The following is an 18889-nucleotide window of genomic DNA, read 5'->3' on the forward strand; positions in this document are numbered from 1 at the left end:
GGGCCTGGAACAAAATGTGCAGTCAATAAATATCAGCTATTAAAATATGTGCCATCTACTATGATGTTTATAAAACAGAAGATGCTTAGAATATACTCACCTCTGACATTTCAGAAGAGATTTTGTTTACTGTCCTCTAAATTCATTTATACACATTATGGAATTAAAACCTAAATGTAATAAAAATGAGTCCTAAGGGTCAAATGTGACACAAATTATAAGTGCTGGGAATGAAGGAGATATAATCACTTACAGTGTTAGAGAAGAGAAAGAAGAATAAAAGTTAGAATAAAAGGATGATGATTTTTCATTTCTTCAGTTAAAGCTGGCAGTGACACAGAGAAAAAGATAATGGAGACAGCTGGAGATAAGCAAGTACAGAAGAGAGGGAAGGATGCAGGTGGAGAGTTCCACTTGCGGGTTATTAATGTAGATGGAGATGAAGGTAAAGGCAGAATTTAGATTGTCTTGGTAGGACCAAAAAGAGAGAATAAAGACAGGAAAATTAAAAAGAGGTTCTTAAAAAGATACAACGATGTGAGAAGGAGCAGTGAATACTCATTAAAAGAAGGTTGGGGCTTCCCTGGTGGCACAGTGGTTGAGAGTCCGCCTGCCGATATAGGGGACACGGGTTCGTGCCCCGGTCCGGGAGGATCCCACATGCCGTGGAGTGGCTGGGCCTGTGAGCCATGGACGCTGAGCCTGTGCGTCTGGAGCCTGTGCTCCGCAATGGGAGAGGCCACAACAATGAGAGGCCCGCGTACCGCAATAAATAAATAAATAAATAAAATAAAATAATAATAATAATAAATAAATAAATAAAAATAAAAGAAGGTTGAAGGATCAATTGAAAGATTGAAGAATCAGACATATAAATAAGTCAGAATTATTCAATTCTGGAAAGAGGAGAAGAGCAATATGCAAGTTAGTAAAGCAGCCCCCTCCTCTCTCTTTTTCGTCCTATCAGTAAAAGTTTATCATGAGGTTATGATCATCTTGCACCAGTAACTGTATTTCACCAGTAACTGAATTTAACCACAAACTGTAATTCTTTCTACCTGGAGAATGATTTCTCTGTCCTACCATAATCATTGTTGGGGATAAGCTCAAACGCATTTCTCTCATGTCAACTTCTTTAGAATTCATTCCCCTCCCCATACTCTCACTGTGCTAGTCCTTACTTTAATCAGCATTACCATCAGCCATGGATTATAAATATTTCATTCATGTATACCTCAAGCATTATTGAGCACCCACCATAAGTTTGACATTTTGTTGAGTTCTAGGGGTGCAAAAGTGCCCTCAAGGATTTTGTAATGCAATGGTGACACGCTGAGATACTGGCAAATAAATATAATAAATGATTGAATATATCATGGCCATCTATTGAGTAAAAAGACATATAAAGGAGAGAATGACAAAATCTACTTGAAGATTATCAAGACAAAGCATCAGAAGGAAGGTGATGCTCCCTATGTTATTGAGAAAAACAGATTGAACTAATAGAGTGAGTGAAGTACAAAACCATAGCAGAGAGCCATGGTGAGCAGAGCTTAGGAGGTCTGCTGCGAGCATGTGTCTCTCTGTCTTTTTTAATATTTTGAAGATCAGTTGAAAGCTAAACATAAAACACACACACACAGGGCTTCCCTGGTGGCACAGTGGTTGAGAGTCCGCCTGCCGATGCAGGGGACACGGGTTCGTGCCCCGGTCTGGGAAGATCCCACATGCCGCGGAGCAGCTGGGCCTGTGAGCCATGGCCGCTGAGCCTGCGCGTCCAGAGCCTGTGCTCCGCAACGGGAGAGGCCACAGCAGTGAGAGGCCCGCGTACCACAAAAAAAAAACAAAAAACAAAACACACACACACACACACACAAATATATCTCCAAACAATTATTTCAACTAACTCCCCCGCGTTAATCCCAACCCTCAGTTCAATGTCTTTCACAGAGTAGTCACCTGACTGCTATTTATTAGAAGAATGTACAAATGACAATACAGTTTTTCCAGCTGCTGCATATAGTAAAAATAATAAATGAACTTTCTTCTAAATGAACAGTAGCTGCCAAATTCTCTCCTTGCTGTATGTTTGTTAAGCTGCAATAATAGCTAGGAACTCCTGCCAGCACCAATACATCATGCAAATCAATGCTCAAAAGCAATATTATTGTACACCATCTTGCTTTTTGGCCTTTATTTCAGGGCTCCTGAAGTCTGGTTACAAATAGGTCATTTATATTTGCACATTTATTTTTTATAGTTTTCATAATGAAAACTAGGTCCCTACCATCGCTATACATGTACTCAGTTTTTATAAGCAAGACTCTGGAGAAGATGAGTTGCTCGAAGTTGTAATGCAAATTGCTTAGTGCACTAAAAAGGCATTGCTTTCCCCCATGTACATGTTTTATTTGCATTTTAAGACTCTAGTAAAACTCTATTAACCATCATTCTCCTACTTTAGTAATTTTCTCATCTTGGAATTTTGGAGGGACAAAGTAGAAACACATTTCTTTAGTATTATTAATATTTACAACAAATTTTATGGAGAACCATCTAATAAACAATATTGTTGCATGGGTAACAGAAAATAGGAGAAAAAATAAAGGAGGAAGCAGGGAAAATCCAGAATCCTACTCCTCTAATAAACCAACTGTTTTCATTCACAATGGTTATGTTTGGACTTCAAATGCACTCGTTGTTAAAGAACAACTGTGGAATTAATTTTATGTGAGCATAACAGGCAGCTTTTATCTTTTCTACAATAAAACTATCTTCTCGGGGATGAGAGAGTAGAGCTCAGATGGCTCCCAAAGTTCATCTGCTGTGAATTTCCTCCCTTCCAGCCCTCAGGCTGCTCTCAGAGGCCTGGTCTAGAGGACACATTGTGAATGACTGCATTAGCCAACAACCTCGAGTACAGCAGCAGCATGTTACATTTGAGGGCAGCCACGTAGAAACAAGGTTTATTAGAGATGAAGAGAGAAGGGCTACTATTTCAAGAGAGAGTCCTGGTTATGAGAGAAGGTTCTTCAGTCTCACTACCTGGATTGATTGTAGAGCCCACCACCCACATGTTGTGAGGCTTGGGCAAGTTACTTAACTTTGCTGATCCTTGCTTCTTTCTATCTGTAAAATATATACAATGATTGTACTGATATTATAGGGGGTTGAGGAGCTGCAGGTGATTTAACATGTGTAAAGTGCTAGGCTAGGCACATAATAAACAATAAATGTTAGCTCAGTTGTTCTCTAAATCTAAACCTTATTCCCCCTCCTACCTACCACCAATTGTGCTGACTTAACGTGTAAAGAGGGCTATCAGCCAGGTATGGAATGCTATACAGACATTAAAAACAGGAAATCTGGGGGAGCCAGCCAATGAAAATATCCTCAGGTAAGAATGGATTCCTTCTGGTTTGTAACCTTCTTCCACATAGCCATAAATAATTCCATTTGGTCTGAGCTGTGCTGGAGTCTGGTTGAACCTCTTTCTATATTCAAAGTATACAAAATTCTCAAATTATTATGAAATCCTTTCTTCAAAGTATCAAGAAAGTAACTATGGCATAGCAGAATAAGTGCTTGAGTTTGAGTCCTGGCCTCCTGTCTCACTAGCTCTGTGACTAAAATATTGTTTCCCCTTTCTGGACCTTATTTCAATAATATAATATGTTATCTTAGATAATCTATCGGGTTCCTGGAAGCTCTAAATTTTTATGTGGATTAATCCAGGCCTGTCATTCCAGGAATCAAACCAAATGAGAGCCAAATATAAATGCTGCTGTGTTTCTGTGGTCTTTAGCATGCTATAACCATTTATCAAGTAGGAAGGTTAGAAGATTTTAATGAATAAGACTATTTTCTGATCCTGAAATTTGCTTATTTTTATACTAATTTATTCATTCATTCAGTAAGAATTTACTAAATGTCTTCTATAAGTCAAACTGTTTACTGGATTCTGGGAATACAGACATAAGGTTAGGATTCCTGGCCATTAGAATATGGGGATCCCAATAGGAAACATACATATGTAAGCAAATAATTAAAGTATGGTATGATGAAAGCTATGTATAATATGTGCAAAAAGAGTCATGAACACAGAGAAGTAGAAATTTTAAATGAAATGGAGAAACAGAAAAAGAATGGGCTTTGAAGTCAGGTAGAATTTCCATTCAGCCATCTACAAAGTAGGTGACTGTACAACTTGTTTAGTTCCTTTAAGTCTCAGTTGGTTGTCTGAAATATGATGACGGTAATACCTATTTTAAAGTGTGGTTATGACTAACCACGCTTTAAAAAAGGTTTGCTACCTTCTCAGAAAAGGGGGCATTTGCTCTGGGTCTTAGAAGAAAGAGTAGGAGTTTGCTTGGTGGATGCAGTGAAATGGGTGTGTGAAAGGGTGGGATATATATTGAACAATACATTTGAAGACTTATTCTTCATCCTAGATAGTGGTTCCCTGTTACTGGAGGAGAGCATCCATAGAAAGAATATGGTAAATGAGTGTGTAAAGAGGATTTGTTCTCAGATAGGCAAGGGTTTTGCCCGTCATGCTGTCTTATAGGCAGGCATTGCAAGATGATTAGTATTCCTCTTAAATACATGTTTCTAAGATTATCTTGGTATTAGTATGGTCATGGAAGTTACTCCTAGCTATTTCAGTATTGTGGGAAGAAAATAAATATAGAAATAATATGAGTAAAGAAAGATAGATATTAACAAAGTAATATCCTCAGAAGGACTGTAGGATTTAGCAGAAGTTTGGGGTTATACTTTTAATGCAGCAAAACTTGACAGATTCATGCCTTTATTTACATTTTAAAATAGTGTTTTGGGGTTAGAGAAAGGAAATCAAACAATATGCTTAAAAGTAGAAGACTTGGTTTAGTGAATAAGATGCAAAGAATCAAGTTAGCATTTTCAGTGATTTTAAATGATTTTAAAATACCTTGATTTCTCATTATACTTTATTGATCTTTCAACATTGTTTCAAGCACTAGTTGAAAATTATTTTTCCTAAAAATATTAACGACATCGACCCCCATTGTTTTCTGACTTCTCATGTCACTAATTAGAAGCTGATTAGTGTTTATTCTCCTTCCTTTCAATGTCACTTTCTTTCCTCTCTCTAGAAGTGTTTAGTATCTCAGTTTTGAAATTCACAAGGATGCAATTAGTTTTTTTTTCCCCGTTATTTTTATTATCCATGCACAGGATACTTAGGAGTTCTATCAGTCTGATAACTTATGTCTTTCTTCAGTCACAAGGAAATACTTGTTCTATACTTGTTTGGTGATTTCTCCTCTAGTTATATTGTTACTTCATTCAAGGAATCCTCCTGGTAGTGTTTTGGATCTTTGGGTTTGAGCCTCGTTGTCTCTTCCCTTTCCTCTTACTTTGTTTCTATCTATTTTTATTGCTATTATTAAATATTCTGAGGTGTTTCTTCATCTTTATATTTTAGACCTTCTATTGATATTTTTTAAATGCCTGTAACCATATCTTTAAACTCTAAGAATGATTTCTTATACTTTTTTTCTCTCCATCATAGCAGTCCTCACTTTATGGGTAAAATATCTTCTCAAATCCCTGTGGATATGTTAATTAAAGAGCTCTTTTAAGTTCTTTTATGTTGTCTGAATTATCTATTTTTTTTCTCAGGGTAAATATTTCTGTTTTAGACTTTTTGGTCATTTTCTATGGTACTAAATATTCTCATAAACATTCAGATTTGTGGTACTCTATTCACATTTAATTGTGTGGGTTTCCATTACTGTTAGATGGTTAAGGCTATTTTCCAGCTACACTGATCTTTTAAGACTCAATTTGTTTATGACTTCCACAGACATATATTTTTTAATTAATTTATTTATTTTTGGCTGAGTTGGGTCTTTGTTGCTGTGTGCAGGCTTTCTCTAGTTGTGGAGAGCAGGGGCTGTTCTTCACTGCGGTGCATGAGCTTCTCATTGTGGTGGCTTCTCTTATTGCGGAGCACGGGCTCTAGGCATGTGGGCTTCAGTAGTTGAGGCTCATAGGCTCTAGAGTGCAGGCTTAGTAGTTTTGGCACATGGGCTTAGTTGCTCCATGGCATGCGGGATCTTCCTGGACCAGGGCTCGAACCCATGTCCCCTGCATTGGCAGGGGGATTCTTAACAGCTGTGCCACGAGGGAAGCCCCAGGCATATTTTTAAAAGTAACAGTTCATTGTCAGGTAACTACTAGGTTAGTCAACTGGAAATTCTGAAAGAAAAATTTGTAGTCAAGATTATTCCTGGTTTTCCAGCTTTAAGACTCAGTCTTTTTAAAGAGTACTGCCACAGACCTCATACTTGGAAATATTCTGTAGGCTTGTAGCTCTGCTGACTGACCTAGATAAGCTATATTAAGTAGGAGATAATAGGTGAAAATGTTAAATAATAACAACAGGACAGTACTAATTTTATAAATCATGTGCATCTACAATGGTAAGGAAGTAACTGGAGTCAATAGTCTTGTTATTAAAAATTATATTGGAAAAGTTGTGATAGCAGAGTGGCTCTCTTTTGCATCCACAATATCTTATGAATGTTGCTATTATTGCCCTCACACTTTTACATTATAATTATTGATTGAATTATTTATCTCTCCTTTTCCTACTAATACCTTGATCCACTGCATTGTGTTCATTCTTGAATCAGTAGTGCTTATCACACTTCAGGGTGGGTGGCAGATAATGTTTGTTGGCTAAATGACTGAATGAATAAGGTAATGAATGAATAGAGATTCTTGAGTTTTCCACTTATTTCTTTTACCTTGGTCAAGGCATTTCACTTGTCTATCAGCTTCCTCATTGTAATATAAGGGTAATGTGTATCCACTTTTATTTCTTTTCAGAGGTTTCATAAAAACCCAAGTACTATAAGATATACTAGTGCATTATAAAAAATTCTCCTGTGCTATGTATACATGACTTTTATTATTATCATTATCATTGTCATCACCATAATCTTGTCACCTTCATTGTCATCATCATCATCATTTTCATCATTCTAAATCAAGCAAGGACCCTTTTCTGTTTATTCAAATCTACCTATTTGATAATACTTTCTAGGTTTATCTCATTGATGTGGGTGTTTTTATTTTCTACCTTTTAATCACTAATTATGCAGAAAATGCTTATTAAGATTTCTAAAGAAAATATAAATTCACTGGAATAAAATAATGGCCTAATGTCTTCAGAGACTTTCTAGATGACTAATGTGAATGCTACATTCAGAAGATTTTACAAATAGTAAGGATGATGAACACAAATAGTAAAAATTTCTATAGTTTTTTATACTTTTCAAAATACCTTCACAGAAATTTATACATTTAGTTGTTATTATTGCTTTATGATATAGTTAAGTGATGTGCTATTATTCCAATGTGAGTGATGAGGAAGTGGAAAATGTGAAAGTTTAAGTAATTTGTCCAAGGTCAAAGTTAATCAATAACAGAAGTGATAACAGAGCTCACGTACAATCCCCTAATTTAGTGTTATTTTATTATATGACATCAACATGTACATCCAAATTCTAACTTGATCACTGCATTTACAACAATAAAATTTCATCTTTTTTTTTCTTTTTAATAATGGGAAAGGCAGGGTGTAGAGAAAATCAAATGCACTTGGCTTATTTCATCTTATCCACCAGCTGTTCTTAGTTCTCATTTATAAAACTGTGTTAACTGGACCCCCAAATAATGAGGCCTCATTTATAAAACTGTGTTAACGGGACCCCCAAATAATGAGGCTTTAATGACAGAACAGAACCACTAATTCTTTTTCCTTAGCCAGTTTTTCCTTGGCCAATGAACTAATTATTGAAGAGAACTTTATTATATTTTTCCCAGTTCACTTTTAGACAATAATCAAAGAAGCGGGAAGAAACGTGATAGTGTCTAGGAACAATTATTGCAACTATTTTGCTTGCAATTTAAAAGACATTAAAAAAAAAGGCAAAGTGGTGGGAAATGGGTGTTACTTTCTACAGTTAGTGCATTGCCTGACTCATATGGCCAAAGAGCAAAGTCATTTATGGGGAATCATTGTCTCCAGCAAGATCATTAAAGAAAATAAATGCTTCTAGACCAGATGGAAATATAAGAGAGTTAGACCTAAATTAGGGAAACCATTGGCCACATGTGAATCCCAAGCTATATGCGTAAGCCTGATCTGATTAACTGTTTTGAAAATTGCCTTTGCAGTGAAATTTAGAGCACACAAGAAGAAGGATGGCTTTTCGAGGATACTAAGAGCTTGGCTCTAAGGGTGGAAATTTGAGATTTGTATTAGACCACCCAACTCAACCAGCTCTCTCCCTTCATTTAAAGAATAATAATTACATTCGTTGAAAGATTTTTATGTTCTAGGAACTATTGGATGCTTTGCATATATTATATCAAATCTTGCCAACAATCTTAGAAGATGAGATGAGGAAGCTCTGAGTCAGAGGAAGCTCTGAATAATAATAGTGATGTTGATAATGGAAATAGTTATTATGTATTGAAAACTTATTAAGTAGTGACCATGTTTTTTTAACCCTCAAAACACTCCGATTGCTGCAGGTGCTATTCTTTTTGATTCCCATTTATAGATAAGGAAACTTATGCCAAAGATATTAAGCAACTCGCCCAAGGTTATACTTGCCAAAGAGCCAGAATTTGAACACAGCAATCTATTTCTAGAGCCTGTATCCCTGATTACAATGCTAGACTGATAAGAACTAAAGAGTATGGATCACCTTATTCACCACATGGTAGCAACTTGATAATCACTTGTACATAAATTAAATGAAGAAACTAAGTTTCAGTGAGAAGGAAGGAAGGAAGGAAGGAAGGGTTTGCCAAAGTTACTGTGTCTCTCTGACTGCAAGCTGAAGTCAGATTTTCCTCAGCAAACATATCACAAAGCCAAGTCTGTCCTTATTAATCAGGCTATGAACATTCTGAATGCTGGTATTAAAGATGGTCTCTAGAGCATGCAGGCCAAAAGGGGGCTGGAAGGAAAGGATCCTTCTTGGGGTGCTATGCATACAGGTATGGCAGGGTTAGCCCTGGAAGGCAAGTTGCATCTTCATAGCTGGAAAACATACTTGCCAACTCTTCTCTGAATGTATTTTTTTTTCTTTGTTATCCCAAAGCCTTGGTAAATCACATATTTTACATTTCATTTGGAAGTAACTTCATATTTACATAAAGGTTTAAAGAATAAAAGTAATACAAAGAACACCCAATACCCTTTACCTAGAGTAACCTTTTGTTGATATTTTACTCTATTTGCTTTAATAGAGTTTGCACTGTCTCTCTCACACACATATTTTCTGTCTATCTATGTATCTATCTATCTATGAATCTATCTACCTACCCACCTATCTATCCATCTATTTATCTATATGTTTTTGTTGTTGTTCTTGTTTACTTTTACTTTCTGAATCATTTGATAGTAAATTACCTGTATCCAGGCTCTTTACTTCAAAATTCTTCAGTGTATCTTTCCTAAGAACTGGGATATTATTTTATGTAGCCCAAAACAGTTGTCAATTACACTAAATGTGATACAACACTTTTACCTAATCTACGATTCATATTCCAGTGTTGTCAATTAACCCAATAATATCCTTTTTGACTTTTTTCACCTCTCGTACAGGATCAAGTCCAAGATTAGTATTGTATTTAATTATCATGCCTCTTTAGTCTTTAATATGGACAATTTTCATAGCTTTTTTTTATTGGTCTTTTATGTCAATTAAAAAAATAATAGCATCTTTCTCTTTTATAAGTAGAACATTCCTCATTTTTTTGTTTTTTTCTGATATTTCTTCCTGATTAGATTCAGGTTGTGCATTCCTAACTGGAATACTATATAGGTGATATTGTGAACTTCTGAGAGTATCACATCTGGAGGTGTATTCATCTGCTACATTGATCAATCCATCAAGGCATTGATTTCTCCATGATATAGCTTCTATTTTCCCCTTTATTACCAATAAGCAGTAATTGGGGAAATACTTTGACTATGTTGTAAATAGCCTGCTCCTAATCCAAATTTCCTTCTAAATTTAGCATCAATTAATGTTTTGTGCCTGGTCCAATGGTTACTGTGGTTGTTCTAAATGATTTTCCTTCTCCAGCCATGTAGCCTGAGATCTAGTTTGTGCTACATGCCATACACAGCACAGGGCCAGCTGTGTTAGTCAAGTTCTCCAAGAAGCAGGTGCTACAGCAGGATTAAATATGGGAAGATAGTACTAAGGGAAATGATTGTATAATTGGAGATAGGGAGAAATTTGGAAGAAGCTGGATGTACCATCAACTGAGATGCAAATCTGACGTTGAGTGAGGGAGAGAGGGAGTGAGGGTTGGGTGAAAGTGTTTTAGACTGCAATACAGACTAAAGGAGGGTCAGCAAAGCTATTGGATAGTCCTTGAGCCAAAGGTGGCTATCAGATGGGACCTGTATTTCCCAGAAATAGATCTGCCATAGTAGCTCTGCTGTATTCCCATTCCTTGACTGGGAACAGCATGAGGGCTATGGCAATGAAACTCCCTATAGTACAAAGTCTTCTGGGCACATTTAACTACTGCTTCAGCAGCATCCTTTTTGAACGTCATGTTACCACCATCAAACAAATCTAATCACACTGCCCTTTTCTCCTTATAGGTATATTTGAGAAATACAATCATGTAGATGAAAGCACTTTGTAAATATCAAAACTCTATACCAGTCTAACAGGATTGCTGTTCCTACTACTGTTTTTTTTAAATTTATTTTTATTTTTTTATTGAAGTATAGTTGATTTATAGCAATGTTTCAGGTATACAGCAAAGTGATTCATATATATATATATATATATATATATATCACTCATAATGAAAGGGACTGAGAATAAAGCAATCTCCACAGTATAGCATCTACATTTAGGCATTTATCTGCATGTAAGGCTAACAGGAGGACTTTTTACACAACTTACCTCTGACTCCTTTTTGCCTATTTCTTTCAAGGTAGTTTACTCTAGAATATAAGTCTTGAGGAAGAAAATACTCCTTCACAGAGCAAGAATGAAAGGGTAAAAATAATTATGCTTAAGAGGGGCCTATAGATAAGTACTGCTATGTCTCATAACTATCTTATTATCTAATATAAAATATTTCCCCCCCCAAAAAACAGTTAAAAATCTCTATGTGCTTCACATGAAGTTAGTTTTGTTTGTTTTAACTGAGGTTGAAAAATGTGCTAGAATACTATCTTCTTAGAGGTGTTGTGGTAAAATGAGAGCAAGCACAGGCTTTGTTGCTGAGGACTCGCAGACTGTGGAGAGTTTCACCTACTTAAACTTCAATTTTCTCATATCTAAAATGAATAATAATAACATGTTCACTCCATGATTGATGGAAGCAGTAGATATAACAAGTGTCAGATGTCCAACTTAGCCCCTGGCAAACAATAGATACAATAAATTGTGGTCATTGTTATTAAATCAAGAAATGTCTATTAAGCACCTATTATGTGTTAGTCACTATGCTAGATGCTGAGCCATATAATAATAAATAGATAGAGAGACAATCCCTGCCTTCTAGAAGCTTACAGTGTAATGGGGAATATAGACAAAGAGGCAATACCTACAGTGAACAAAGGCTTTGACAGGGTAAAAACAAGGTGCTTTGGGAATATACAGAAGGGTCATTGAACCTAGAATTGGGAAATCAGGGAAGTCTTACTGGGGAAAAAATGTTTAAGAAGACCCAAGCACAAGTAGAATTCAGTCAGTCAAAAGGTGAAAGTAAGAGTAAAGGAGAATTCCTAGTAGAAGAATCAGCATATATAAAGTACTGGAGGCAAGAATAAGCATTCCATGTTCAGGAAACTGGAAGAAATCATGGTGGGGATTAAAGGTGGTGGTAGAGTGGTGGGGAAACAAAGTCTGTGAGATGAAAAGGGCCTTGAAATCAGTGTTAATGACTTTATATCATTAGCCAATACCTAAATACTGACACATAGCAGATACTGAGTAATTGTTGAATATAGGGAGTTATTTTTATCATGCAATTTTTTTTGAGATACCCATACTTTTCTGCTGAAATATTCTTTGGAAAGAAAAGTATGTGCCATATAGAAGCACTCCTGGGTTCTCCCTGAAAGGTAATATTGCATATGAAAATCTCCCAAGTAGCATAGATGTCACAAAATCTTTAAAGTTAGAATCATAACATGGGATTAATATTTACCTCCAAAAAATTGAACTGCTTCTCTAAACTAGAGAGTTCTAGTTTTCCTATGGGTGTGTCAATTTCATTTCCTTTAATTAAGAGAGTCTGTGAAAAGAGTCCAAGATCCTGTCTAGTCTAACCAAGGGGAACCTACATGATCAGAGATTGGAGCACACAGAAACACACACATGAACTCTTTCCAAAGCAATTGTTTGAAGTGGTCCAAAAACATCCACAAGCTGCAACTTTGATCAAAGAAAAATAAGAGGTAATCCCCAAGTCAAACTGAATTCTCCATGGGTATTTGTGGCAATTTGACTGAAAATTGTATACTATCAAATCCCCATGAGTATGTTTGAGGTTTGGAAAGACATGAATATTTGAGGACAACGGAAATTTGTGAAGTACAAAGATGTTTATTGACAGGACTTATTTCACTTTTCCCAGGCCAGAGGGATAAAAAGGTTTTCTCTGTTTTTCTTTAAATACTTCATCCATTCCAAAGAGGATAGCTGGGTAATCCCCAGACAGGAAGAGTTACTGACTTACCACAAATACATAGACGTGGGACAGCAGTATGGTCCCAAGTGCTAGCTTTGTGAATGGTTACTATATCTGGCCATCACTGTCCCCATTTGCAAAATATGCCAGGTGGTCTTTTGTATTAATTGATTCCCCATGTTCCATCTTCCCTGATTCACATCTGTTCTAATGAAGAGAGTGTATAAAGGACTATCTAAAACTTGTGCCGTATAAGACTATCAAATGAGAGTTTTTAAATCCAGTCAATTGCCTATATGTTGAGTCATTCTTTTCAAGCATATGTTTGCATTTAGCTAAACAGAGCCAGATCTGACCATGGGGTACAGTGGGACAGGCAGCTGTATGCATAGAAGCATTGCCCAACAATGAAGTCAAGGTGCCAAACAGAAAGAGAAGTGACTACAGTCCAATATTGGGGCCACTCAGCAGAGTCACTCATGAAGTGACTGGTGACCAGAAATAAGCCTTGATCAGGGCGCACTCTGACAGGGCTGTGCTCACGAGGCAGCCAGAAAAACCTGAGGCTGGAATTCAGCTTTGCCACTTACTAGTTGTACAGCCGTAGGCAAGCTGGTTACTTACTTAGTCTAAGCTGTGGTGGCTTCACCTTTGAAACTGGGAGAAAGGTACCTAATTTAAGACTTATTTGAGAGTTCAACAAAATGACATGTAAAATACTTAGTATGCTAGGTATTCATCACATGGTGACTGTTATAGTTTATTATTATATTTGTTGTTATATTGTTATTAATAATATTAGTAAGAGCAGAACATCATTATCAGCATCACTTGATATATCTTCTTTTTATAGCTAACAGTTGACTTACTTAGTTTAGTTAATTTGCCATAAAATTACCTAACTGTTTAACTCGAACCATGATGTAAACACTTCCAGGTTATTGGTAGGAAACATGTATAGATATAGATATGTATATATATTATATAAGGGTGTAATGATCAAATAAGGTAGATAAATAAATTACAGTACAATGAAATATAGATATGTGAATGACACTTAGGATATCATAGATACTGGAGTAATTAACTTTCCCTAATGAAAGATTAAAATGAGACCCAAGGTGTAGCAATGACAAACTCAGGTCTGTATTTGTAGCCTTTTTTTTTTAATCATGTGAAATAATGTTTATTGCTACCAGTTATATAATCACTACACGTTTCTTGAAGAAAATTTAGAAAATATTCACATACATGAAACTAAAATGATCCCAAATCCCATCAACCAGAGAGACTAACAGTTAACATTTTATTTAACAGATAACTATATTTTAGATCAATTACAGTATTATGTAGATAAACTCTTAATAAGAATCTAATTCTCTGAACTTATTCTGTGCCTTCTATCCAACTACTTCCAGACTTCTGTTCATGCCATTCTCTCCTCAAAGAATGAACCCAATCTCAATCTACTCACCTTTAAGACTGAGTTATTTAACATCCCTTAGCATCTGTTTTATGATAAGATTTTTGTGGGGATTTAGTAATGCACATTAAGAACCTAGTACAGAAGGTGCTATACAAATGGTAGTCATTGTTACAGCTAAAAAGTCCCCTCTTTAGTGGAACTTTCACAGTTTACTTCAGTCCTTCTCTGACGCTATTTGTATGTCACTTACATTGGAATGCCTCATCATGAGCCAATATGTGTCTTATCTCCCTCACTAGGATCTGAGTTGATTTTGGGCAGGTCTTGTATTTGTAGCCTTTTGATTGTATGTTAGATATAGTTTAAATATAATCCTTTTTTTTTCTTGTGTCATTTCAAACACAGTCAACCGAACATGAAAAGTCTTATATGTAGTTGAGTTATCAATTTAAATGAGGTCTTTCCCTAATGGTATAAAGAAAGGAAAAAAGAAAAACAAAGAAAAACAATTTAGATTGTTTTCCTCCTGGATTTTTTCTTTTTGATAATCCTCATTATAGATTTTTGAAAAGAGTGAATTTGGGGAGACTGGTTGTTTATTTTTCTCTTTGCTGGTACTAGGTCTAAATGTATCTTTTAATTTACTTTATTCATTACACCAAACTACACACAGTCATTACCTGGAGGTTTTAAAAAGGAGTATAATAATGTGGACAAAGGATTATCTAACAGTAGCATTCTATAGCAAAGTGATCAAATTAAATACTTAGGGAACTGAAAATTTCTAATGGCCTGGCTGCTACATTAAAAATGTATCGTTTATTTCTCATTGCATGACGACATTTCCCTAAATTATAATGTTAATTTAACACTGTAATATAGATATCCCTCTCTATAAATATATGATTAGTTTGACTGATTTAGTTGATTTCTCTTTTTTTCTTTTTTTTAAAAACATCTTTATTGGAGTATAATTGCTTTACAACTGTGTGTTAGTTTCTGCTTTATAACAAAGTGAATCAGTTATACATATACATATGTCCCCATATCTCTTCCCTCTTTCATCTCCCTCCCTCCCATCCTCCCTATCCCACCCCTCTAGGTGGTCACAAAGCTGATTTGGTGGATTTCTTTGTCTTAAGTTTGCACACGAGGTTGCATAAATTTCACAGTATACTCTTAACATGGAATGATGAGAACAATAAGGCAGAAATGCCCAAGGAACATAAGACATATTGGGAACTGATTTCCTGTAGGGGATACCAATACAACTTAAACACTTGTGGAATGTTTGCAATGTCTATAATAAAAAGAGTGCATGATCACTGTACTTTGTAACTACAAAGACTGAGCACAGCTCCTTGTAACCAATTATCTTAGCCAAGTCATATTAGCAAGTATTTTTTGAATGCCTAAATTATAATAATTTTCTGAGAACCATGAAGACTATAAATGCATAAGGAAATGGATTTCTCTTCTTTAAGATGTTTTACATTTAAATCAAAAGGAATATCTTCTCTCTAGGCATTGTTAGAAAACAATATGCAATCTGGTGTTAGAATTTTATGTTCAAGGTCATACAGATTTGTGAAACACTGTTGTAGACTGCAGTAGGTGGGGCTGAATTCAGAGAGGAGGACTATAGAAATAGAATAGGATGTAAGTAGGGATGTATAAGACAAAAGGACCCTTAGACAGTGGCACAGTATGAACAGAAGCAAGGAGTTAAGAAATAACATGTTAGATACTAATATTATATGGGGACTTCATGATATAGCATACATTTTATTTTAGGAGATATAAATGAGGCTTGACTCATTACTTCCTGCTTTAAACTCTACCAATGGAAACTTTGTCCAGAGATCATTCATATCATCAATTTGTCCATAAGATTTATAGTTCCTTGTGATTAGAGTCTATGGAGATATCCTTATTTCTGCTCTCCCATAACCCCAAATATATTATGGTCACATAATGGGCCTTCAGCAAAAATGCATTCATCAAAATAGAAGTGACCATTCTTACTTACAAGTTGCCTACTAAGTCAAGAGTGTAAAATTTCATTAAGCTAAATATTTCATTTGTCTCAAAAGATCTGTTTATACCTGGAGGGATAGAAATCTTTGGTAGGTTTTGACTATTGGTGGTTTTATGTTTTATTGAAAGCATTTAACTATATTTCAGCAAGGTAAACATAAAAGAAGGTTAAAAGGAATAGTCTTTTACATAGCTAGGTAGCTAGTGTTTGACAGCATAAATTGAATCTGTCCCTTATCTTGTAAAGGCAGAAGACACTGAGAATGAATGAAGAAAATTGGACTTCTAAAATGATAAAATATTCAATAACTCTACTGGAACAAAATCTTATTTCTCATAACTTTATTTCTAACCAAATTTATGTTATATGGAAAAAAAGCCCCAAAACACTGCATAGAAAGCACTTCAGTCTCCTACTTCATTTTAAAACATAACAAAAACAATGGTGATATAACAACTGGAACCACTAATTGGGTTTCTACACGGTGCCTACTTTGTTCTAAGTGCTTTGCATGTTTCCTTGCTTATCTTTACAATGCCCTGGTCTCACACACAATGAAAGGGAAGCAGACAAAGGTCAGCAAATGCCCAAGGTTCTCAGCAGGTATGAAGCAGCCCTACCTGAAATCCAAGGTTTCTCTGATGTGAAAAGCTCATGTTCATTGCCTATGTCAGTATTTCCCAAGCTGTAATTATTTATCATCTGAATGACTTTTAAGATATCTGAATATTACCTGGACTCTTTTTTATTGTGGTAAATTACATGTGACATAGAATTTACTATTTTAACCTTTTAAGTATTCAGTTTGGTGGTGTTAAGTATACCACACTGTTGTGTCACCATCACCGCCATCCATCTCCAGAACTTTTTCATCATTCCAAACTTAAACTTCGTACCTGTTAAACACTAACTCCCCTCCCCTCAGCCCCTGGGAACCACTATTATATTTTCTGTCACTATGAATTTGACTGATCTAGCTAACTCATATAAGTGAAATCACATAATATGATTTGTCCTTTTGTGACTGGCTTATTTCACTTAGCATGATGTTTTCAAGGTTCATCCATGTTGTAGCTTGTATCAAAATTTTATTCTTTTTCCCCCCCCTCTGGCTTTATTAAGGTATACTTTCCAGTCAAATGTTGTATATGTTTAAGGTGTACAAACTGATGACCTGATATAGGTAGATATTGTGAAATATTTACCAAAACCAAGCCAATCAACATAAGTTTAATAATATTCCATTGTAATTTTGTTTGTCCATTCAGCTGTTGATGGACATATGTTACCACCTTTTGGCAATTGTGAATAAGGTTTTACAAATATTTGTTCAAGTCCCTGATTTCATTTATTTTGGGTATATAACTAGAAGCAGAATTTCCAGATCATGTACTTAATTGAACTGTTATATTATTTCTTTAAGATTATAATGAAAAATATTTATATAACTATTCAAAATAATTTTTTGCTACCTAAAATCATTTCAACCAGAAGTGTGTGTGCTGCCTTTAGTGAAATATTATTTTATGCTTGAGAAAAGTAGTCCACTTAATGAGACTAGACTTTTATTCTAGTTATCTCAAACTAAACAAACACAATATTTTCAATAATTGATAAAAGAATAATGAAACTTGAAGAGGAATTATTGTTCAGAAGAAAAAAATGGTTCATTTGCTCATAAATTTACATATATATTTATTGGCAGCTAAGTACTACTCTTAAGAACTCTGAAAATGGAATAGTGAACAAGATACAAATGGGTCATGCCTTCAAGGAATTTAACTGTTTAGAAAGAAACACTAAAATGTATTAAAACATAAAATGTATTAACGTTAGAAATATCACATATAGTAATGCCAACAAAGGACATTTTAAAGCATATAACCGGGTACACCTCAAGTAACATGAGTAGAGTTAAAGAAAGGTTTTTATGTGGATGTAAAATTTTCAATAATAAAGATGTGCAGGAGCCAGGAAGATGGGGGAGGCAATTTTTTTTAGGCAGAGGAAATATCATACTGAAATTCTTGAGAATGGGAAGAGCAAGGCAAATTCAAAAGTATTCAACAAATCCAATATTTTTCAGTATAGGAAACAAGAAAGTGTAAATCATAAAAGAGGGATGGCCCTGTACAACACATGTTTTCAGACTGAGCAGAAATTATTTACGTTATGGAAGGCAGGGTTTCTTGTCTCCATTTTGTAAGCAATTACATGGAGTCTAACTGAGGTTAAATATCAAAGCCTGCATTTGAACCTCCATTAGCAACGCTTTTCCACCTCCACAGTTGCCATCTAAATTGAATATCATAGCAGGGTCTGTTTTCTTTTAAGAAAGATTATAGGAAAGTAAAACATAGGTTATACAAGTTATTAATTGTGAAAGGTTGGGGGAAAACTTTCAAAAGAGCTCATACAACAATGTACGAATTAGAATATGGCCAAGTATAAGAATTTAAAATTGCTTAACTTCTATAATTGTGAAAAACATAAAATAATGAGAGGATTTACCCTTTCCAGTTGGCAGGTTTTATTGTTGTTGGTGGTGTTTTGCTTTTTTGACCACCCAAACACTGACATTTTAAACACTGAGAAGAATGTAAGTTAGCACGGTCTTTTTATATTGCTGTATGTATCAAGAGTCATATAGTTCATCTCAATCATTCACCAAGTAATCTGTTCCCAGAAATTTA

Source organism: Mesoplodon densirostris, chromosome 7 (genome assembly GCF_025265405.1).
Source record: "Mesoplodon densirostris isolate mMesDen1 chromosome 7, mMesDen1 primary haplotype, whole genome shotgun sequence".
NCBI lineage: Eukaryota > Metazoa > Chordata > Mammalia > Artiodactyla > Ziphiidae > Mesoplodon > Mesoplodon densirostris.